Here is a 25,419-nt window from a genome sequence, read left to right as displayed (position 1 = left end):
TTACTTAAATTAGGGGAGGGGTCGCAGGGTTAGGGGAAAACATATATTTAAAAAAATGTACCAGTCAAAAGTTTGGACACACCAACTCATTCAAAACTATGAAATAACACATATGGAATCATGTAGTAACCAACAAAGTGTTTAACAAATCAAAATACATGTTATATTCTTCAAAGTAGCCACCCTTTCCCTTGATGGTAACTTTGCATCCTTTTGGCATTCTCTCAACCAGCTTTACCTGGAATGCTTTTCCAACAGTCTTGAAGGAGTTCCAACATATGCTGAGCACCTGTTGGCTGCTTTTCCTTCACTCTGCGGTCCAACTCATCCCAAACCATCTCAATTGGGTTGAGGTCTGGTAATTGTGGAAGCCAGGTCATCTGATGCAGCACTCAATCAATCTCCTTCTTGGAGCCCTTACACAGCCTGGTGGTGTGTTTTGGGCCATTGCACTATTGAAAAACAAATGATAGTCCCACTAAGCAAACCAGATGAGATGGCCTATCACTGCAGAATGCTGTGGTAGCCATGCTGGTTAAGTGTGCCTTGAATTCTAAATAAATCATAGACAGTGTCACCAGCAAAGCACCATCACACCTCCTCCTCCATGCTTCACGGTGGGAACCACACATGCGAAGATCATCCATTCACCTACTCTGCGTCTCATAAAGGCACAGTGGTTGGAACCAAAAATCTCAAATTTGGGCTCATCAGACCAAAGGACAGATTTCCACCGGTCTAATGTCCATTGCTCGTGATTCATTATTGGCCCAAACAAGTCTCTTCTTCTTATTGGTGTCCTTTAGTAGTGTTTTTTTTTTTTCAGCAGCAATTCGACCATGAAGGCCTGATTCTTCTCTGAACAGTTGATGTTGAGATTTGTCTGTTACTTGAACTCTGTGAAGCATTTGTTTGGGCTGCAATTTCTGAGGCTGGTAACTCTAATGAACTTATCCTCTGTAGCAGAGTTAATTCTGGGTCTTCCGTTCACTGTGGTGGTTCTCATGAGGGCCATTTTCAAGCGCTTGATGGTTTTTGCGACTGCACTTGATGGTTTTTGCGACTGCACTTGAAGAGACTTTCAAAGTTCTTGAAATGTTCCTCATTGACTGATCTTCATGTCTTAAAATAATAATGGGCTGTAATTTATTTTTGCTTATTTGAGCTGTTCTTGCCATAATATGGACTTGATCTTTTACCAAATAGGGATTATTTCTGTATACCTCCCCTACCTTGTCTCAACACAACTTAAACTCATTAAGAAGGAAATACATTTCACAAATGAACTTTTAACAAGGCACACCTGTTAATTGAAATGCATTCCAGGTAACTACCTCATGAAGCTGGTTGAGAGAAGAGTGTGCAAAGCTGCCACCAAGGCTAACTATTGCTACTTTGAAGAATCTACATTTTTGAGTAAAGCCAGACTGTCTATGTATGAGGATGACTCAACACAATACAAGTCAGCTACTACAGTGACTGAAATGACTGCAACACTCAACAAAGAGCTGCAGTTAGTTTCAGAGTGGGTGGCAAGGAATAGGTTAGCCCACAATATTCCTAAAATTCAAATCATTGTATTTGGAACCAAACACTCACTAAACCCTAAACCTCAACTAAATCTTGTAATAAATCATGTGGAAACTGAGCAGGTTGAGATGACTAAACTGCTTGGAGTAACCCTAGATTGTAAACTGTCATGGTCAAAAAACATATTGATGCAGTAGTAGCTAAGATGGGGAGAAGTCTGTTTATAATAAAGCGAGGCGCCGCCTTCTTAACAACAATATCAACAAGGCAGGTCCTTCAAGCCCTGGTTTTGTCGCACCTTGACTACTGTTCAGTTGTGTGGTCAGGTGCCTTTGCAATTGCAAATTGCAATTGGCTCAGATAATATGCATGTCAATCTCTCCTGGTTGAAAGTGGAGGATAGATTGACTTCATCACTACCTTTATTTATGAGAGGTTATTGACATGTTGAATGCATGTCAACACGCACAACAGCTCGGACACCCACAACAGCTCCGACACCCATGCATACCCCACAAGACATGCCACAAGAGGTCTCTTCACAATCCCCAAGTCCAGAACAGACTATGGGAGTCACACAGTACTACATAGAGCCATGACTACATGGAACTCTATTCCACATCAAGTAACTGACGCAAGCTGTAAAATTACATTTTAAATACACCTTATGGAACAGCGGGGACTGAGAAGCAGCACAATATTGGAGCAGGCACGCACGCGCACACACACACACACACACACACACACACACACACACACACACACACACACACACACACACACTTACACTTACACTTACGTACTTAGTAATGTGTATATGTGGTGGAGTAGGGGCCTGAGGGCACACAGAGAGATCTGTGAATGTATTGTAATGTTTTTAAAATTGTATAAACTGCCTTAATTTTCCTGGACCACAGGAAGAGTAGCTGCTGCTTTGGCAGCTAATTTTGGATTTGTTTAACACTTTTTTGGTTGCTATATGATTCCATACGTGTTATTTCATAGTTTTTGATGTACTCAACTATTAAACTACAATGTAGAAAATAGTAAAAATAAAGAAAAACAGTTGAATGAGTTGGTGTGTCCAAACTTTTGACTGGTATTGTATATATTTAAAATAATATATATATTTATCTAAAAATATATAAGGCGGATTGGAAATGATGCAGACAATTACATTGATAGAAGCTACAATATATATGCAATAATAAAACTGATCCACCCCCTAAAAAAAACCAAATGCACACACACACAATCTCTTTGAGAGTCATATAGGTCTCTGAGTCACATCCTGTCGTAGTGACTAGTGACTCTTCTCCCTGATGAGTTTTTTAAGGAGCTGCCAAGCATCACAAAACACAAACACCTTTGAGCACAACAGATTCAAACAAACTTCCTTATCACACCCACCCACCCATAGCAAAATATACAACAAAGACTAACAGTGACAGTATCATTGGTACAGACTCATACACAGTGGTGGACAGATATTCAGTTACAGTGACCTTCAACCAATCTGATATAATCAGGACAGCATATTCATATTTTAGTGTGAGTGAACAGCCTTGGTGCCAGACCTGAGTTTGAAGATGCAGTTTGTGTTTGTATGTGTGTGGTATGATTAGTGCTTTGATATTGGATATGTTTCATCAAGGTTGCTCACGGGGAAGGCTCAGACATGTGAAATGCTATGATGTCCATATGCATACTGTATATAATGTTTATGATCTATGGTAAAATCTTAGCAGTCCTGGAGCAGTCCTGGAAAACGGAACCCTTTGAGCAATCCAAAATTCATCTCGCCCATTTAGATTGATCGGTTCAGTTCAGCTCACCTGGATGACTTACTGTGCATTGGATCAGAACAATTGATTTTACCCACAGGGGGAGCTTTGAATGTTCATTGTAATTAATCATGTTCAAGTGGTCTACCAACACCCTTTGTGTTTTAGTGTTCTACTACACAGAAATGAGCTTGGGGAGAGTCAAATAGACCTTAGTGTGTTTAATCGACCAGGACCAGTAAGTGTGCTGATTTAGGATTAGTTTAGCCTTTTAGATCATATTGAATAGAATTATATGGACAGGGGGGACCTGATTCTAGATCAGAACTCCTACTCAGAGATGCTTTATAAATACAGGCCCTGGCTGAGGTATTCATCGATATGGTAGTCTTCAACAACAATAGGTCTGCATTGGAGGAACAAGAGCAATTTAATTGCGTAACAATCAATATTTCATAGAAAACTGCTTTCCTCATACTTTTTCCTCAGAATGGTGGCAGGAACAGAATCAGTTATGTGGTGAAGCTCAATGACTTTGATCAGATGTCACCAGTGGGCTGTCTCATGGTGAGGACTGCCTGTTTGAAATCCTCCTCAGGCTGGAGATGTCAGTTTGGTTTGCATACTCCATGGCAACATCCCAAATGGCGCCCTGTTCCCTATAAGGTGCACTACTTTTGACCAGGCTCTTCTCTAAACTAGTGCACTATGTAGGTAATAGGATGGCATTTGGGGACGCAGACCATTTATCCCTCCGGTACAGAGGAAAACTGTCAAAGTCCCCAGGGAATATCACGTTTCTTTCTTCTCAGCATTGATAGCAAAGTATAAAATAAACACTTTTGTGTGCGCAGGCACTTTCTGTGTGTCTGAGAGACTTATACACACACACATTTTTTGCATCTCATTGTTGATTATGATCGTTTTTTCAGTCCCTATCCAGCACTTAGCTTCTCTGCAGACACTTTGCTGTTGGTGGTAGAGAGATGCACACGCAGTCACTCTCACATCTGCTGCATCTGCACACTGCAGTGACAGGCTTTGGACACACACACACACACATAAATGCACACACACACACACACACACACAGTTCCTTCCTCTGGTTTGGATTTATGAACCCTGCAGAAAGCGATGCTGCTGATGATGACCTGCTTCAGGTGAGTACTGCCGCTTAGTGATCTGAGTGATGTCAGTACTGTGATTTGGGCAGGTGTTGTGAAATAGACAGTTATGCAGGTGTTGTGTACACCATAAGATACAGTAGAGGGGTGGCAGGTAGCCTAGCGGTTAGAGCATTGGGCCGGTTGCTGGTTCGAAAACCTGAGCCGACAAGGTGAAAAATCTGTCTACGTGCCCTTGAGCAAGGCACTTTATGCTAATTTGATCCAGGGGCGCTGTATTATTATTTGTGACCCTGTTAAACACATTTCACTGCATCTGTCTAGTGTATGTGACAATAAAACATATATTTATTTGTATAGTGTGGGTAGGATTTTGGTTTGTTTGACTAAGCCTTTGGCCAGTTTGATTCGTTTTGTGTTCCTCTCATCTTCCTGTACTTGATAATGCCCTGAGGCCAGTTGTGATGGTGAAATGTCTTAGAGTTTGGAGTTTAGAAGATAGCAGCTATTTGTCAACAACTGTACTATTGATGGTTGGTAGACAGGACTGTTTTGTTAGAACGCAATGGTACTAATACTTAGTTGATTGCTACTGTAGGCTTCCAACGGTGGGGGTTCTAGTTTATGTGTTATCAATTGTCAAAATAAATGAATGTCCTGGCTTGGGCGTTGTTTGTTTCTCAAGGGACGTTGTTTGTTGCTTTCTGCTTCTTATAAATTTTGTGCAGTGACGATGAGTTTCTCTCACCATCAAGGAATATTCCTAGCTCACTCTCCTCTCCTCCAAAAACAGAAGGCTCATATTATTATTCCATAACCAGTGTTGACTGGAGACTGGAGAGAGTTTAGTCTGCTCCCTCCCTCAGTGGGAGGGGAGGTAAGAGGTAATGTAACATAATGTGACAGATGTGATAAGGGGAGAAGATAATGTAGTTTGGGTCTCATTTGTATGTGTCACAGCAGAATCTTACTCCCAAAAACTTCTCTCTTCTCTGCCCTCATCAGGGGTGTTTTGTAGGATTTGGGGCCTAGCCCAAAGCCAGTAGGGGTGTCCGGAGGCTTTCTCCCCCAGCCAAAAAAGAAAGGAATTTCAACAGCCAAATGCATTAATTTGGTGCACTTTGAGATGAACATTGAGAGATTAGAACATTGAGAGATTTCATTTATTATGGATCCCCATTAGCTGCTGCCAAGGCAGCTACTCTTCCTTGGTCCAGCAACAGATAACTTGCACATTCCCACCTCCCACAGCAGACACTGCCAGTACTCAATTACAAATCTACTGTGTCTCTACTCTGGAACACTCTCTACTCTCTTCTCTGGACCAAATACATCTACGATGTATTGCCAAAATCCTCCATACCACTCAACAACTTCAAACAGACTCTGGCCTGTCCAATGAGCCAAACTGATTAAAGAATCCCACAGTACCCAATCTCTCTCACTCACACGCACACATGCATGCACGCACGCACGCTGTGCAGTAATTTGAATCCATAGAACTGATGTTTAGCATACCACCTGGCCAACGTCCTGTGAAATTTTAGAGCGCGAAATTCAAACCACAGAATTATAAATATTTAACATTCATAAAATCACAAGTGTAATACATCAAAATAAAGCTTAACTTTTTGTTAATCCAGCCGCTGTGTCAGATTTCAAAAGGCTTTACGGCGAAAGCACACCATGCGATTATCTGAGGACAGCGCCCCGCACACAAAACCATGAAAAACATTTCAACCAGGCAGGTGCGACACGAAAGTCAGAAATAGTGATATAATAACTGCCTTACCTTTCATGATCTTCTTCTGTTGGCACTCCAAAAGGTCCCCGTTACATCACAAATGGTCCTTTTGTTCGATAATGTTCTTCTTTATATCCATAAAAACTCAGTTTAGCTGGCGCGCTTCAGTAATCCACCCAGTTTCCCTTCATCAAAATGCATGCAAAATAAATCCCAAACGTTGCTAATAAACTTTTCCAATCAAGTCAAACAAAGTTTATAGTCAAACCTTAGGTACCCTAATAAGTAAATAAACAATAACATTTAAGACGGAGAATCGTTATTGTCTTTAGCGGAGAAAAATACTAAAGAACGCACTCTCTTCCACGCGCTTGGAAACACTACAGCCAAAATAGGAGCCACCTAGAAAACTACCATTTCTGGCTCATTTTTACAAAAACCAGCCTGAAACTCTTTCTAAAGACTGTTGACATTTAGTGGAAGCCCTAGGAACTGCAATCAGGGAGGACTTCGCCTTCTAATAAAAGAGACCGCCATTGAAAATAGTGGTAGGCTGAATTATTTTTTGAGGGGGGATGGTTTGTCTTCTGGGTTTCGCCTGCCATATCAGTTCTGTTATACTCACAGACATTATTTTAACAGTTATATAAACTGTAGAGTGTTTTCTATCCAAATATACCAATTATATGCATATCCTAGCTTCTGGGCCTGAGTAACAGGCAGTTTACTTTGGGTATGCTTTTCATCCGGCCGTGAAAATACTGCCCCCTACCCAAGATACAGTCCACTGTGTGCTCACCCCTCCTCTGCCGCTCCCCATCATTTTCTCTGTGTCGTCTGCCCTCTTCTGTTGCTGTATCTTAGTCTTTTATGTTACTGTGTCTTGTCTACCCTCCTCTCTTTTCCTGTCCTAGTTGTAAAAAATGTTTTAATAGTCATTTCAGTGGCTTTTTCACCTAACCTGCAAATTCACTGCAGGCTCCGTGTCACTCTAGGTACATTTTGCAGTGCCTGATACTGTCTAGCACAGTATATTGTACTGTTTATTTTTGTAATTACAATCTGCCAGTAAAACTTTAAAAAATGTACACTGCATAGTGATGTGTGGTTATGGAAACTCATATCAGACTGAAATGAGACAAACATATTTTTACATTTTTGGGCTGGACCAAAAACATTAAGTGTTAGGGAATAATGACGCCACTGACTCTCATTGCCCATAATCCCTTTATTCATTAGGTGTTAGAGAGCTGAGAGCAGAGAGCTGTGACCCAGTCTGTAATGGGCAGACACAGACCTAGGCAGACACAGACCTGGGCCGACACAGACCTGGGCCGACACAGACCTAGGCAGACACAGACCTGGGCCGACACAGACCTGGGCAGACACAGACCTGGGCAGACACAGACCTGGGCAGACACAGACCTGGGCAGACACAGACCTGGGCAGACACAGACCTGGGCAGACACAGACCTAGGCAGACACAGACCTGGGCAGACACAGACCTGGGCAGACACAGACCTGGGCAGACACAGACCTGGGCAGACACAGACCTGGGCAGGCACAGACCTGGGCAGACACAGACCTGGGCAGAGATTGTCTTGTTCACTGTCTTGTCATGATATAATCATTACTTTTCCTGTGTTTGTGACTCTGTCTGCACTCTTTAAGATATACTGGTTGTTGTTAACCAGACAGATGGAAGATAACATTGTATTTTTACCTCTAAAAGGGACAAGAAAATATGATTGATTTTGTTTAGTTGACAACTAAAATGTGTGCTTGTCACACCCTGACCTGTTTCACCTGTCCTTGTTATTGTCTCCAACCCCTCCAGGTGTTGCTGGTTTTCAATTTAGTTTTTTTGAATTGTTACCCCTTACCTCTCCTCTTCTCGGCTTTTGAACCCCTTCAGGGGGCTACCATTTTTTCCAAGTTGGACCTTCGGAATGCCTACCACCTGGTTTGGATATGCGAAGGGGATGAGTGGAAGACAGCCTTCAACACATTATGAGTATCAGGTAATGCCGTTTGGACTCACCAACGCCCCCGCTGTCTTTCAGGCTTTGGTAAACAATGTGCTCCAGGACATGCTCAACTGTTTTGTGTTCGTCTACCTTGACGACATCCTGTTTCTTCCCGGTCTGTTCTTCATGTCAGGCAGGTCCTTCAGCGCCTCCTGGAGAACCAACTGTTCGTGAAAGCCGAGAAGTGTGTGTTCCACCGCTCTACAATCACTTTTCTGGGATATGTCATTGCTGAGGGTAATGTCCAGATGGATCCTGGAAAAGTGAAAGCAGTGGTGGATTGGCCTCAACCTACATCCCGGGTGCAGTTGCAACATTTCCTAGGATTCTACCGCCGTTTCATTTGGGGTTACAGCACCCTGGCGGCCCCCCTCTCGGCCCTCACTTCTCCCAAAGTACCGTTCAAATGGTCTCCTGCTGTCAACAAAGCCTTTGTGGACCTGAAGCATCGGTTCACAACAGCACCCATCCTCATCCACCCGGACCCGCCGCGTCAATTTGTGGTTGAGGTGGATGCATCTGATGTTGGAGTGGGGGCCATCCTGTCCCAGCGATCTGCACAGGACCAAAAGCTTCATCCCTGTGCCTTCCTGTCCCATCGTCTCAATTCTGCAGAGAGGAACTACGACGTAGGCAACCAAGAACTCCTGGTGGTCAAGATTGGAAGAGTGGAAGCACTGGCTGGAAGGAGCAGAACAACCATTCTTGGTCTGGACCGACCATAAAAATCGGGATTATCTCCGTACAGCCAAATGCTTTACCTTTAAGCAGACCCGGTGGGCTCTGTTGTTTACCAGATTCAACTTCACCATTTCCTACCGCCCAGGATCCAAAAATGTGAAGCCTGCCGCTCTCTCTCACCTATACAGTTCCTCTGCCACACCCTCGGTCACCGAAACCATTCTCCCTACCTCATGCCTAGCAGCCACAGTGGATTGGGGTATTGAGACCCTGGTTCGCAAGGCACAACGTTCCCAGCCTGGACCTGAAAGGGGCCCGGCCAACCGGCTGTTTGTCCCTAACTCAGTTCGGTCCCGGGTCCTGGAATGGGCTCATTCCTCCAGACTAACCTGTCATCCTGGTTCCCATCCTACCCTAGCCTTCCTTTGACAATGTTTCTGGAGGCCCACAATGGTTCCTGACGTCTCTGCCTTCGTCACCGCATGCACGGTGTGCGCCAAGAACAAGACTCCACGGCAAGCTCCTTCTGGCCTTCTTCAGCCACTACCAGTCCCTCATCGCCCCTGGTCCCATATCTCTCTGGGCTTTGTCACTGGGCTTCCCCCGTCTGATGGCAACACCGTCATTCTGACAGTGGTGGATCGGTTTTCTAAGGCCGCTCATTTCATCCCTCTCATCCCTCTCCCTAAACTACCCTCTGCCAAGGAAACGACCCATCTCATGGTGCATTACGTCTTCTGGATCCATTGTCTCCCGGTGGATATGGTTTCCGACCAGGGTCCTCAATTCTCATCTGAGTTTTGAAAGGCATTCTACACCCTTATTGGGGTATCAGCCAGGCTGTCCTGCGGATTCCATCCCCAATCAAATGGCCAGTCAGAGAGAGCCTGGATACCACCCTCCAGGACCTGGAGACCACCTTAAGATGCCTGGTTGAAACCAACCCCACTACCTGGGGCCGTCAACTGGTCTGGGTGGAGTATGCCCGGAACACCCTTCCCTGTTCTGCCAAGGGACTCTCCCCTTTTGAGTGCTCCATGGGGTATCAACCTCCATTCTTCCCGGAACAAGAGCAGGAGGTTAGCGTGCCCTCGGCCCAGATGCTATTCTCAAGACCAACTCCAGGTATTGTCGACAAGCGGACCGTCGCCGGACCCCAGCTTCCCGCTACTGCATTGGACAGAGTTTGTGGCTTTCCACTCGGGATCTGCCCCTTCGGGTATAGTCCCGCAAGCTGTCTCCCCGGTTCATTGGTCCTTTTCATATCAGAGTCCTGAGTTCCACTGCTGTCCGTCTTGTGTTTTCCCGTACCCTCCGTATTCACCCTACCTTCCATGTGTCTCGGATTAGGCCTGTGTCTCACAGTCCTTTGTTTTCTGTTCCCATGGGGCAGGGGTTTCCAGTACTTGGCTGATTGGGAGGGTTATGGCCCGGAGGACAGGTGCTGGGTCCCTGCTAAAGACATTCTCTCTCTCTCTCTCTCTCTCTCTCTCTCTCTATCTCTCTCTCTCTCTTTCATTATCTTTCCTCTTCTCTATTTGATTATCACTGCCTTGGTGTGCACTTGCCCTGTGGATTCATAGGTGAAGTCACTGTCCTCTCCAGCTTCTTCTAAACTTGACCAGCCAGCTTGTGCTTCTGTCCCAGCCAATCTACCCATCTCTCCCCATGGATGTGTTCTATTTTTAAGCAGCCTACTTCCTTTAATAAATTCTCTCTTCCATTTCTGACGCAGTCGCCAGCAGAACTTCTTAAACTGACGAACAACCCATGGGTTAGCAAGTGCTGGAACACTTTAATGTTCTGCAAAACATATGGGTGACAAGAGTCACACATATCAAACGATGCAGCTCTGGAGAAGAGCATACAGTGCAGTATGTCCTGCAATGTTATGTGGTAGTTATTTGACATTATGTGGGCAAATAGTAAGTTGAAAGTCAGAAAATATTGGAGCATTGTTTATATGTCTCGTTAACTGGAAAGTTACAGAGACATTTTATTGCTGCATGTCCTCTCTAATAGTGTGGGTAAAGTTGCTATATCGTGTTTAAAGAGTCCCCTATGAGTAGGTTTTCTGGGGGGGATTCCACCGCTGTGCTGTTGGCTACTGTTGTTGCAATTGATGTGTGATTCTCTGCTTCATTTAATAGACCTCAATCCTTCTCTCTCCATTCCATTACGTAATTTGCTCATCAGTGGATCTCACAGTCTGTGCTGACCTGCCTCTGTAATTCAGAAGGGACTCTTCTCTCCTCTCTCCCTACTCACCCGTTCCTCCCTCCGTCCTCTGAAAGACTAGACGACTAAGTCTCTTCCCTTCTCACTTTGGGTGACACCTTGGACACACATGAGCATTTTGGAATTGAGCGGTTGCCATGACCACCCCTGGGTGGCCCAGTAGTCAAGGAAAAGGGAGAGGAGGAGTAGAGTGAAACAAAGAGAGGCGTATCATCTGACGTTGTCCTGAGGATGTTTTGGAGATTTTTAGATTTTTGAGAGAGAGAGCCACCCTTTTTATTCTTCTCTTACTCCACCTCTCTCTTTTTTGGGCGGCTGGCTTCCTACCCTGCAGCAACCTCACCTTCTTCCTCTTCTCCTGTCTTTCTCCCCGCTGTTTCTCCTGGAGAGTTATTTTCTTTATTCAAACCACATGAAGACTAATTACTCTTGTTAAGGACGTAGAGACGCCTACTTACCATCTCGTTCAGAGCTCTTTCACTACTTCCTGGTACTCTGAAGAGGCATGGGGAGGGATAGGAGCATCTCCCGCCACTTTCGGTACAGTGCTCTGTGTGCTTTCATCTTAGTTGTGCTCTTAGCTTGTTTAGCTTGTATCAACTAAGAATGTGTGCACTTGGCTTACAATAGTGTTTCTATTGCTTGAAGTCCATATTAAAGTTTGATATTATTCCGTTTGCAATTATTGAAACACTTCTATGTGTAATAGTTAAAGCTCCCTGTACCTTATAATGTTGACCGTAGATTGACCTATTTTTCACTGTGTTATGCTAAAGGTATTACAAGATACGGCACCCCATTACTTTGTGCATTTATAGTTGCTGTGTCTAAGCTCTCCTCTCTCTACCCTGGTAGACAGTAACAGCCCACTACACATCGGCATGTGAATCGGATTTATCATCTCTCCTAACTGGGTCTCACAGGAGATAATTGACATTGTTCTTCCTTAATAAGTTTCCCACATTCTGGTTGTCATTCATCCCTGAGAGTGGCGCGTCCTTGATCCACCCCTCCTCCATCTTTAGTTATAGATAGACACGACCTGCTTTTAATTGAGGGCATAGCGAGGCCTTCATCACAGAGGCCTACATCCCTACTCAACGTGGAAGAATCGTTTAAGTTTCCTTTAACTTTGGTTCAGGGCAGAAAGGTCTGATGCTGTCTTGTTTCACCTATCCAAAGTTTTCAGACCCTGTGCACAAGATGTTGGATCGAGGTAGGACAAAGTGCTTGGGAGTGGGCCCTGGGCCTATAGTGTAGATTGGATTTAGTTTTTCTAAGTTTCTCATCCTCCATTTTGTCTTGTGTGACCTCTCGATAAAAGCTGAAAGGCCCACAGTGTCACGTCCTGACCATAGAGAGTCCTTATTTTCTATGGTAGAGTAGGTCAGGGCGTGACTGGGGGTTAGTCTAGTTTATTATTTCTATGTGGGGTTCTAGGTTTGTTTTTCTATGTTGGTGATTGTGTATGATTCCCAATTAGAGGTAGCTGTAATCGTTGTCTCTAATTGGGGATCATATTTAAATAGCTGTTTTTCCCACCTGTGTTTATGGGATATTGTTTTGAGTTAGTGCACGTAGTATCTCTGTAGTCACGGTTCGTTGTTAGTTTATTGATTATTTGTTTTTGTCTTTGCTTAGTTTCACTTTCTAATAAATTATGTGGAACTCTGTAGTGCTCAGCCTCTTTTATAAAATTGTATTTGTATATATTTTGGGGTAAATATCAATATTAATATCATACACAATCACCAACATAGAAAAACAAACCTAGAACCCCACATAATTGGAGTAAACTAATAAACAATAAACCTTCAGTTTATACATCTTATACACATTTTACAGACACAATCTATTTCACAATAGTTATATTTTGTTTGTTTTTAGTCCTTCCTCTATTTCTGATGTCCATCCAGTTTGATTTATATTTGTAACTGTGCTATTTCACAACATTTCTGAACCTATATACATTTTACAGACCCTGTATGTTTTACATTGGTTATCTTGGTATTAGTCCCACCCTTCAGCTCCATTCAACCATCCCATCTATCTCTTAACACCATCCAGTCCCACCCTTCAGCTCCATTCAGCCCCTCCCATCTATCTTTCAACACCATCCAGTCCCACCCTTCAGCTCCATTCAACCATCCCATCTATCTCTTAACACCATCCAGTCCCACCCTTCAGCTCCATTCAACCATCCCATCTATCTCTCAACACCATCCAGTCCCACCCTTCAGCTCCATTCAACCATCCCATCTATCTCTTAACACCATCCAGTCCCACCCGTCAGCTCCATTCAACCATCCTATCTATCACTCAACACCATCCAGTCCCACCCTTCAGCTCCATTCAACCATCCCATCTATCTCTCAACACCATCCAGTCCCACCCTTCAGCTCCATTCAACCATCCCATCTATCTCTTAACACCATCCAGTCCCACCCTTCAGCTCCATTCAACCATCCCATCTATCTCTCAACACCATCCAGTCCCACCCTTCAGCTCCATCCAACCATCCCATCTATCTCTTAACACCATCCAGTCCCACCCTTCAGCTCCATTCAACCCCTCCCATCTATCTCTCAACACCATCCAGTCCCACCCTTCAGCTCCATTCAACCCCTCCCATCTATCTCTCAACACCATCCAGTCCCACCCACCCTTCAGCTCCATTCAACCATCCCATCTATCTCTCAACACCATCCAGTCCCACACTTCAGCTCCATTCTACCCCTCCCATCTATCTCTTAACACCATCCAGTCCCACCCTTCAGCTCCATTCAGCCCCTCCAATCTATCTCTCAACACCATCCAGTCCCACCCTTCAGCTCCATTCAACCATCCCATCTATCTCTCAACACCATCCAGTCCCACCCTTCAGCTCCATTCAACCATCCCATCTATCTCTCAACACCATCCAGTCTCACCCTTCAGCTCCATTCAGCCCCTCCCATCTATCTCTCAACACCATCCAGTCCCACCCTTCAGCTCCATTCAGCCCTCCCATCTATCTCTCAACACCATCCAGTCCCACCCTTCAGCTCCATTCAACCCCTCCCATCTATCTCTTAACACCATCCAGTCCCACCCTTCAGCTCCATTCAACCATCCCATCTATCTCTTAACACCATCCAGTCCCACCCTTCAGCTCCATTCAACCATCCCATCTATCTCTTAACACCATCCAGTCCCACCCTTCAGCTCCATTCAACCATCCCATCTATCTCTTAACACCATCCATTTTAGATGTATTTTTGCCATGTATTTTTCAACTGTGCTCTGATGTTTCACAAAAGTGCTGAACCTTTATATTCTCATAGCTTCTACAGATTGTAAATAAAAAATGTTGCTAAAATAATTATTATGTTATTGATTGATTGACTATTGCTTTTCAAATCACCCATTATTGCTATCTGCACTGTTAGTTCTAGGCAAATGTTGCAATTCTTCAGCCATTCCTGGACCTGTGACCAAAAATGAGCTACATATGTACAATACCAAAATAAATGATCTAATGACTCTGCCTCCTCACAGCAAAATCTGCAGAGCTGGGAAGATTGTATGCCCCATATATATAACATTATATTAGTTGCAAGAATTTTGAATAGTAATTGAAATTGAAAAATCCAAAGTTTTGAATCTGGCGTTGTTTTGCGTATCAATTCATAAACCACGTGCCATAGAATGGGTACATCGAAAATCTCTTCCCAACTATTTTGATATTTATATGGCACAGCTGTCAGTTTTTGGTCCTTAAATGAAATTGGTATGTTTTTATTATCACACTTTTCTTTAACCATTTATGTTCTTTAATACAGGGCCGACATACAAGTTCCTTACTTTTTTCCCCTTCTACTTGCCTCTTCCATTTTTGTGGTAATGCTGCAATTAATTGGTTGTAATTTTGGGTAGAGCAGACATTTCCATATGTCTGTGTTAGCTGCATGTGTAACTCCCCTAGTCCTATTTATGATATCATTCACTAAATATATACCTTTTTTAAACATTTCTTTGAAAAATATGTAAAAAAAAAAAAAAATCTATTAGTATATTTGAGTTTAACCACAATATTTGTTGTATTATTTGTTCTGTCTTTTCAGGTGTATTAAACTGAAATTGCAACCAATTTTCTAAGGCTAGTTTTTTTTAAATAGCAATATTTTGGAGATGATTTCCTTTTCCAACAACCAAAAGGGAGCAGGTGTAATCTGAATAAAGGGGGAAAGGCCATTCTTGAACATAGGATGAGACATTCCTACCAATAGGCCCTTTTCATTTTGTCTGGCTTGCCATTCCAAATAAAATGGAATATTTTTTGTTCATATAATTTAAAAGCCAGTCACTCGGTGTAGGCAAAACCATAAGCATATAGGTAAACTGTGATATGACTAAAGAGTTAATTAAGGTGATTTTTCCACATATAGACAGGTATTTTCCTTTCCATGGTAGCAAGATCTTATCTATTTTTGCTAACTTTCTATAAAAATGTTTTGGAGTGAGATAATTGCTTTCTTTTGGGATTTGAATACCGAGTATGTCCACATCTCCGACAGACCATTTAATTCGTAAACTACACGGTAATGTAAAATTAGCATTTTTTTAGTGATCCAATACGTAATAATAATTTGGTTTTAATCCAGAGAACATAGCAAAAGTATCTAGATCCTCTATGAGGCAGTGGAGGGAAAACATGAATCATCAGCATACAATGACCCCTTCGTTTTTAAGCCACAGACTTCTAATCCCTCAATATTATTGTTGGATCTAATTTTAACTGCTAACATTTCGATGGCAATAATAAATAGATATGCCGATAGTGGACAACCTTGTTTTACTCCTCTAGAGAGTTTAAAACTTTCTGAGATTTAGCCATTATTTACTATTTTACACCTTGGGTTACTATACACAGCTTTAACCCATTTTATTAGAGATTCCACAAAATTGAAATATTCTAGGCATTTATATATAAACTCCAGTCGTACTTTATAAAAAAGTATTTTCAAAATCAGCTATGAACACCAGGCCTGGTGTCCCCGATATTTCATAGTATTCTATTGTTTCCAGTACTTGTCTTATATTATCTGTCCATGTAAAAAAACCTGTCTGGTTAGGATGAAAAATACCTGACAATATTTTGTTTTATTCTATGAGCCAAGTATTTTGCTAGGATTTTTGCATCACAACACTGAAGTGTAAGAGGTCTCCAATTTTTAAATGGACTGGATCTTTATATATACCACTTGGGTCCTGTTTCAGTAATAATGATATCAGACCTTCTTGTTGAGTGTCTGATAATCTACCATTTATATAGGAGTGGTTAAAACATGCTAATAATGGTCCTCTGTGTATATAAAAACAGGTTTTGCATGCTCCCACTGGTATGCCATCCAGCCCTGGAGATTTCCCAGCCTTAAAGGCTTTAATTGCATCAAGAAGTTCCTCCTCTGTAATTTGGCCTTCACATGAGTCTTTCTGTACAGATGTTAATTTGACATTATTATTAGGAAAAAATCCACACAATTAGTTTCAGTTAGTGGAGATGGAGGAGACTGAAATGAAAACATATTCTTTAAGTACTTTACTTCCTCTTTCAAAATATCATTTGGTGAATCATGCTCCATCATTTGTAACAAGTTTCAATACATTGTTTTTGGTAGCATTTCTATGTTGAATTTGGTGCATTTCCCCCATATTCCATCCAGTTCGCTTTATTTTTATAATATATTACACTGGATCTTTCTTGAATAAGTTCCTCCATTTATTTTTGTTTTTCCTCTAACTTATTCTGTGCCTCTATGGTACAGTTTTTATTGCTATCTAACTGTACTGTTAGTCCTTCAATTTCCTTTGTTAATATGGACTCTTTTGATCTAAAATGCTTTTGTTTTATTGATGAGTACTGTATTGCATTGCCTCTAAAGGCACATTTAAAAGTGTCCCATACAATAAGGGGATCTGCTGTACCTATGTTAAGTCTGAAAAAGTCAGTTGTAAATTCTTCTGTCCTAGTTCTAAACAATGTATCATCTAGTAGGCTTTGATTAAATTCCAATATCCTCACCCACATGGAAATTCTGTAAGAGTAATTGAATGCCAATTATGTGATGATCCGATCGCATTCTGTCCCCTATCAACATCAAAATATCAATATTAATATCATACACAATCACCAACATAGAAAAACAAACCTAGAACCCCACATAATTGGAGTAAACTAATAAACAATAAACCTTCAGTTTATACATCTTATACACATTTTACAGACACAATCTATTTCACAATAGTTATATTTTGTTTGTTTTTAGTCCTTCCTCTATTTCTGATGTCCATCCAGTTTGATTTATATTTGTAACTGTGCTATTTCACAACATTTCTGAACCTATATACATTTTACAGACCCTGTATGTTTTACATTGGTTATCTTGGTATTAGTCCCACCCTTCAGCTCCATTCAACCATCCCATCTATCTCTTAACACCATCCAGTCCCACCCTTCAGCTCCATTCAGCCCCTCCCATCTATCTTTCAACACCATCCAGTCCCACCCTTCAGCTCCATTCAACCATCCCATCTATCTCTTAACACCATCCAGTCTCACCCTTCAGCTCCATTCAACCATCCCATCTATCTCTCAACACCATCCAGTCCCACCCTTCAGCTCCATTCAACCATCCCATCTATCTCTTAACACCATCCAGTCCCACCCTTCAGCTCCATTCAACCATCCTATCTATCACTCAACACCATCCAGTCCCACCCTTCAGCTCCATTCAACCATCCCATCTATCTCTCAACACCATCCAGTCCCACCCTTCAGCTCCATTCAACCATCCCATCTATCTCTTAACACCATCCAGTCCCACCCTTCAGCTCCATTCAACCATCCCATCTATCTCTCAACACCATCCAGTCCCACCCTTCAGCTCCATCCAACCATCCCATCTATCTCTTAACACCATCCAGTCCCACCCTTCAGCTCCATTCAACCCCTCCCATCTATCTCTCAACACCATCCAGTCCCACCCTTCAGCTCCATTCAACCCCTCCCATCTATCTCTCAACACCATCCAGTCCCACCCACCCTTCAGCTCCATTCAACCATCCCATCTATCTCTCAACACCATCCAGTCCCACACTTCAGCTCCATTCTACCCCTCCCATCTATCTCTTAACACCATCCAGTCCCACCCTTCAGCTCCATTCAGCCCCTCCAATCTATCTCTCAACACCATCCAGTCCCACCCTTCAGCTCCATTCAACCATCCCATCTATCTCTCAACACCATCCAGTCCCACCCTTCAGCTCCATTCAACCATCCCATCTATCTCTCAACACCATCCAGTCTCACCCTTCAGCTCCATTCAGCCCCTCCCATCTATCTCTCAACACCATCCAGTCCCACCCTTCAGCTCCATTCAGCCCTCCCATCTATCTCTCAACACCATCCAGTCCCACCCTTCAGCTCCATTCAACCCCTCCCATCTATCTCTTAACACCATCCAGTCCCACCCTTCAGCTCCATTCAACCATCCCATCTATCTCTTAACACCATCCAGTCCCACCCTTCAGCTCCATTCAACCATCCCATCTATCTCTTAACACCATCCAGTCCCACCCTTCAGCTCCATTCAACCATCCCATCTATCTCTTAACACCATCCATTTTAGATGTATTTTTGCCATGTATTTTTCAACTGTGCTCTGATGTTTCACAAAAGTGCTGAACCTTTATATTCTCATAGCTTCTACAGATTGTAAATAAAAAATGTTGCTAAAATAATTATTATGTTATTGATTGATTGACTATTGCTTTTCAAATCACCCATTATTGCTATCTGCACTGTTAGTTCTAGGCAAATGTTGCAATTCTTCAGCCATTCCTGGACCTGTGACCAAAAATGAGCTACATATGTACAATACCAAAATAAATGATCTAATGACTCTGCCTCCTCACAGCAAAATCTGCAGAGCTGGGAAGATTGTATGCCCCATATATATAACATTCTATTAGTTGCAAGAATTTTGAATAGTAATTGAAATTGAAAAATCCAAAGTTTTGAATCTGGCGTTGTTTTGCGTATCAATTCATAAACCACGTGCCATAGAATGGGTACATCGAAAATCTCTTCCCAACTATTTTGATATTTATATGGCACAGCTGTCAGTTTTTGGTCCTTAAATGAAATTGGTATGTTTTTATTATCACACTTTTCTTTAACCATTTATGTTCTTTAATACAGGGCCGACATACAAGTTCCTTACTTTTTTCCCCTTCTACTTGCCTCTTCCATTTTTGTGGTAATGCTGCAATTAATTGGTTGTAATTTTGGGTAGAGCAGACATTTCCATATGTCTGTGTTAGCTGCATGTGTAACTCCCCTAGTCCTATTTATGATATCATTCACTAAATATATACCTTTTTTAAACATTTCTTTGAAAAATATGTAAAAAAAAAAAAATCTATTAGTATATTTGAGTTTAACCACAATATTTGTTGTATTATTTGTTCTGTCTTTTCAGGTGTATTAAACTGAAATTGCAACCAATTTTCTAAGGCTAGTTTTTTTTAAATAGCAATATTTTGGAGATGATTTCCTTTTCCAACAACCAAAAGGGAGCAGGTGTAATCTGAATAAAGGGGGAAAGGCCATTCTTGAACATAGGATGAGACATTCCTACCAATAGGCCCTTTTCATTTTGTCTGGCTTGCCATTCCAAATAAAATGGAATATTTTTTGTTCATATAATTTAAAAGCCAGTCACTCGGTGTAGGCAAAACCATAAGCATATAGGTAAACTGTGATATGACTAAAGAGTTAATTAAGGTGATTTTTCCACATATAGACAGGTATTTTCCTTTCCATGGTAGCAAGATCTTATCTATTTTTGCTAACTTTCTATAAAAATGTTTTGGAGTGAGATAATTGCTTTCTTTTGGGATTTGAATACCGAGTATGTCCACATCTCCGACAGACCATTTAATTCGTAAACTACACGGTAATGTAAAATTAGCATTTTTTTAGTGATCCAATACGTAATAATAATTTGGTTTTAATCCAGAGAACATAGCAAAAGTATCTAGATCCTCTATGAGGCAGTGGAGGGAAAACATGAATCATCAGCATACAATGACCCCTTCGTTTTTAAGCCACAGACTTCTAATCCCTCAATATTATTGTTGGATCTAATTTTAACTGCTAACATTTCGATGGCAATAATAAATAGATATGCCGATAGTGGACAACCTTGTTTTACTCCTCTAGAGAGTTTAAAACTTTCTGAGATTTAGCCATTATTTACTATTTTACACCTTGGGTTACTATACACAGCTTTAACCCATTTTATTAGAGATTCCACAAAATTGAAATATTCTAGGCATTTATATATAAACTCCAGTCGTACTTTATAAAAAAGTATTTTCAAAATCAGCTATGAACACCAGACCTGGTGTCCCCGATATTTCATAGTATTCTATTGTTTCCAGTACTTGTCTTATATTATCTGTCCATGTAAAAAAACCTGTCTGGTTAGGATGAAAAATACCTGACAATATTTTTTTTAATTCTATGAGCCAAGTATTTTGCTAGGATTTTTGCATCACAACACTGAAGTGTAAGAGGTCTCCAATTTTTAAATGGACTGGATCTTTATATATACCACTTGGGTCCTGTTTCAGTAATAATGATATCAGACCTTCTTGTTGAGTGTCTGATAATCTACCATTTATATAGGAGTGGTTAAAACATGCTAATAATGGTCCTCTGTGTATATAAAAACAGGTTTTGCATGCTCCCACTGGTATGCCATCCAGCCCTGGAGATTTCCCAGCCTTAAAGGCTTTAATTGCATCAAGAAGTTCCTCCTCTGTAATTTGGCCTTCACATGAGTCTTTCTGTACAGATGTTAATTTGACATTATTATTAGGAAAAAATCCACACAATTAGTTTCAGTTAGTGGAGATGGAGGAGACTGAAATGAAAACATATTCTTTAAGTACTTTACTTCCTCTTTCAAAATATCATTTGGTGAATCATGCTCCATCATTTGTAACAAGTTTCAATACATTGTTTTTGGTAGCATTTCTATGTTGAATTTGGTGCATTTCCCCCATATTCCATCCAGTTCGCTTTATTTTTATAATATATTACACTGGATCTTTCTTGAATAAGTTCCTCCATTTATTTTTGTTTTTCCTCTAACTTATTCTGTGCCTCTATGGTACAGTTTTTATTGCTATCTAACTGTACTGTTAGTCCTTCAATTTCCTTTGTTAATATGGACTCTTTTGATCTAAAATGCTTTTGTTTTATTGATGAGTACTGTATTGCATTGCCTCTAAAGGCACATTTAAAAGTGTCCCATACAATAAGGGGATCTGCTGTACCTATGTTAAGTCTGAAAAAGTCAGTTGTAAATTCTTCTGTCCTAGTTCTAAACAATGTATCATCTAGTAGGCTTTGATTAAATTCCAATATCCTCACCCACATGGAAATTCTGTAAGAGTAATTGAATGCCAATTATGTGATGATCCGATCGCATTCTGTCCCCTATCAACACTTTTTAAACTTTTGGTGCCAGAGAGAATGGCATAAGTAAGTAGTAAAGACGACTAGCTTGATTAAGCCTCCGCCAAGTATACAGTGAGGGAAAAAAGTATTTGATCCCTCCTGATTTTGTACGTTTGCCCACTGACAAAGAAATGATTAGTCTAGAATTTTAAGGGTAGGTTTATTTGAACAGTGAGAGGCAGAATAACAACAAAGAAATCCAGAAAAACACATGTCAAAAATGTTATAAATTGATTTGCATTTTAATGAGGGAAATAAGTATTTGACCCCTCTGCAAAACATGACTTAGTACTTGGTGGAAAAACCCTTGTTGGCAATCACAGATGTCAGACGTTTCTTGTAGTTGGCCACCAGGTTTGCACACATCTCAGGAGGGATTTTGTACCACTCCTCTTTCCAGATCTTCTCCAAGTCATTAAGGCTTTTGAGGCTGACGTTTGGCAACTCAAACCTTCAGCTCCCTCCACAGATTTTCTATGGGACTAAGTTCTGGAGACTGGCTAGGCCACTCCAGGACCTTAATGTGCTTCTTCCTGAGCCACTCCTTTGTTGCCGTGGCCGTGTGTTTTGGGTCATTGTCATGCTGGAATACCCATCCACGACCCATCATTGAATGTTGTAGTGTGATCCCCTCACCATGGGTTACTGCAGCTAGTGTTGCCAGCACTGCCACTGCCTTGGTGGGGGCACCCCACTGGAATCCCCACTGGCTAGGTACAAGGTTGTCAAGGGCTCAGCCTCTTTTCATATTTCAGTTATCCTGCTGCAGTGCCAGGTTGTTCCTCTGGGAGGCAGTAGAGAGGGGTCTGTACCTGTGTTGCTGGTGCAACCAGGGACAGTGACTGATGGCTCCATACTGTGGATAAATATGAAAATGTCACAACAGCCTCAATTAAAAACCACCAACCTGCCCATTATTTTAATTTGATCGACTATGGAGAACACTACAAATAGGGCCCATTTTTAGAAGAATGTTTAGCAATCCCACCCCTCATCCAGCCTACTGTATTCTCCAGGGTGGAAGGTATGGAGGAGTATGACAGGGTCAGTTTTGGTGTTGATTGTGTTACATATTGTGTATCTAAATGTGTTGATACTTAAGGAGCAGTTTGGGGCACACAAACACACACACACACAAACATATAAACACACACAAACACCTGTCCTCAACCAGCCGCACATCTCCCAGTCACAGTGCCTGCTGTTATGTTAATACATTTCCAATGATCCTAATCAGGCTGCATTCCATGTTGGCTAAATGTCTGTTGTGCTCCACTATTGCTTTGCTCTTTAGGTGACTGGAGAGCTCTCCACAAAGGATAACATTCTGCTGTAGGGCCCTCATCTGCCCCTTCGTTGGTTAATCACTCTGGGACACGTTTCTTCCTAGGTTTTGGCCTTTCTAGGGAGTTTTTCCAAGCCAACGTGCTTCAACACCTGCATTGCTTGCTGTTTGAGGTTTTAGGCTGGGTTTCTGTACAGCACTTTGAGATATCAACTGATGTACGAAGGGCTATATAAATACATTTGATTTGACACACACACACACACACACACACACACACACACACACACACACACACACACACACACACACACACACACACACACACCAACACAAACAACAATGTGGAGAGGTCAAGAGGGAGGTGTTGGCTGGTGGCTGCATGGCAGGGTGTGCGTAGGAGGCAAGGTGGCGGGGTCAGGACTACCTGGCTGTCTGTCTGGATGGATGACTGCTGGCTGGCTGAGAAGCATGTAATTATAGTGTCTGTATTGTCTATCTGACTATTAGAATCCACTAGTATAATGGTGTGATACACTAGGTGCCAATTTCTATAATTTACCTGCTCTAATGCATATCAGAGGGTGTCAACCCTATTGTCTCAGCAGTCAAGAAAACTGAATACAAGCTATTCTAAATACATGGGAAATGGGGATACCTAGTCACTTGTACAACTGAATGCATTCAACTGAAATGTGTCTTCCGCATTTAACCCAACCCCTCTGAATCAGAAAGGTGCGGGGGGCTGCGACAATCCACATCTTCGGTGCCCGGGGAACAGTGGATTAGCTGCCTTTCTCAGGGGCAGAACGATAGATTTTTTTACCTTGTCAGGGATTCGATCCAGCAACCTTTCGGTTACTGGCCCGACACTCTAACCACTATGGCAGCTGATTATTTAAGGATAGTGTGTAGGTGGTCAAGGCATATCCCAAAATGTCTATTCCAGTGCCAAAAAGATAGTGTATGCTGCTCCTGTGCTTTATTCCTGCACCCACATTGGCAATGTTTGGACTACAACAGTTTTTATCTTCTAAAACAAACTCACTATAGGTTTACACTGGTCGTACTGCATCTTTGCGTCTTCATTACTGTGTTTGAAGACCATCTACTGTATAATTGACATATTATGTAAACTGTAATGTAACTTGGAAACAGACAAATCTTTCCTCTGCTTGGTTGAATCACTCTATTCTCAACAGTGGGATGTGTGCTATAGAGGGAACTTTATACAGTTGTGTTTGAAGTTTGACAGCTGTGTAGTTTTTCCTCTGCAAATGTATTGTAGCTCAATTTGATGGAAACAATTCAATACTTACGAGAGAGGAGAGAGAGAGAGAGAGAGAGAGAGAGAGAGAGAGAGAGAGAGAGAGAGAGAGAGAGAGAGAGAGAGAGAGAGAGAGAGAGAGAGAGAGAGAGAGAGAGAGAGAGAGAGAGAGAGAGAGAGAGAGAGAGAGAGAGAGACGGGGGGAGAGAGGGGGAGAGAGACAGACAGACAGAGAGAGACAGAGAGAGAGAGTGTGTGTGTGTGTGAGAGAGAGGGAGCAAGAAAGAGAGCAGGGATGGAGTGGGAAATAGCAATATAGAGAGGAGAGAGGGGGAGTTTTCTCTCTAGAGGTGGTATACAGAGGGATTGTGTCTGCTCTCATTCCCGTACAGTAGCTGTGTGCTGCTGTCACTTCTTCAGGGCGTTCACACCTGGAGCTGCTAGTGAGAGAGACTGGGAGAAGCGTCTACACTATCCTCATCTCCACCAACAGACAATCACTCAGTAGAGCTACTGTTGACCTACCTCCTCTCTTCCCCTATCTGCTGTCTCACCTCGCTCAACTCTCTCCCAGGGGATTCTATGGATAGAGAGTTGCTGCTGATGATGATTTCACATCAGTTATGTGGATACCAAGCTGCGTACAGAACTCATCTCATCTAATAGTCTAACTGTTTCTCCTTTATTCTGATTGGACTAAATGTGTTTGTAAAGAACATTATATGGGATTTATAAGCTTTTCACCATCAACTGAGCCGTCTTTTCTCAACCTGGATGCTCTCTGTGTTCTATCAAGGCTTGCTGTACTGGATGGTGTTTACTAGCTTCTGGAGGATTTGGATTGAAACCCTCTGTGTCTGTCTCTTGAGTCTGTGTTCACCACCCTGTTATAGTCTGTTGTTTCTCCAAGGAGCACCTACTGAACCACCACAGGGTGCCTGGTTGTTAGCCTGTGGTGCCCCAAATATCTAGCTTTAGAGTGGACTGGACCCTAGGGGGAGGAGCCACTGACAGCTAACAGGATTCCAAAGAAAAGGAAGAACCACTCCTTCTCTCTCTCTCTCCTTCACTCTCTCTCTCCTTCGCTCTCTCTCTCTCTCTCTCCTTCGCTCTTCTCTCTCTCTCTCTCTCTCGCTTTCTCTCTCTCTCTCTCTCTCTCCTTCACTCTC

At 42.1% G+C, this 25,419-nt stretch overlaps 1 protein-coding gene across 1 annotated transcript in view; it reads left to right on the top strand.

Moving 5' to 3' along the window:
- grid2ipa (Grid2 interacting protein a) overlaps nucleotides 1–25,419 on the top strand; it is a 61,328-nt gene that overhangs the window by 6,741 nt on the left and 29,168 nt on the right. The gene's annotated exons all lie outside the window — the stretch shown is intronic.

This window comes from Oncorhynchus mykiss, chromosome 13 (genome assembly GCF_057628025.1).
Source record: "Oncorhynchus mykiss isolate SJ-2025 chromosome 13, ASM5762802v1, whole genome shotgun sequence".
Classification (NCBI taxonomy): Eukaryota; Metazoa; Chordata; class Actinopteri; order Salmoniformes; family Salmonidae; genus Oncorhynchus; species Oncorhynchus mykiss.
The sequence above is the reverse complement of the archived record's forward strand: the minus strand, read 5'-3'. Positions and strand labels throughout refer to the sequence as shown.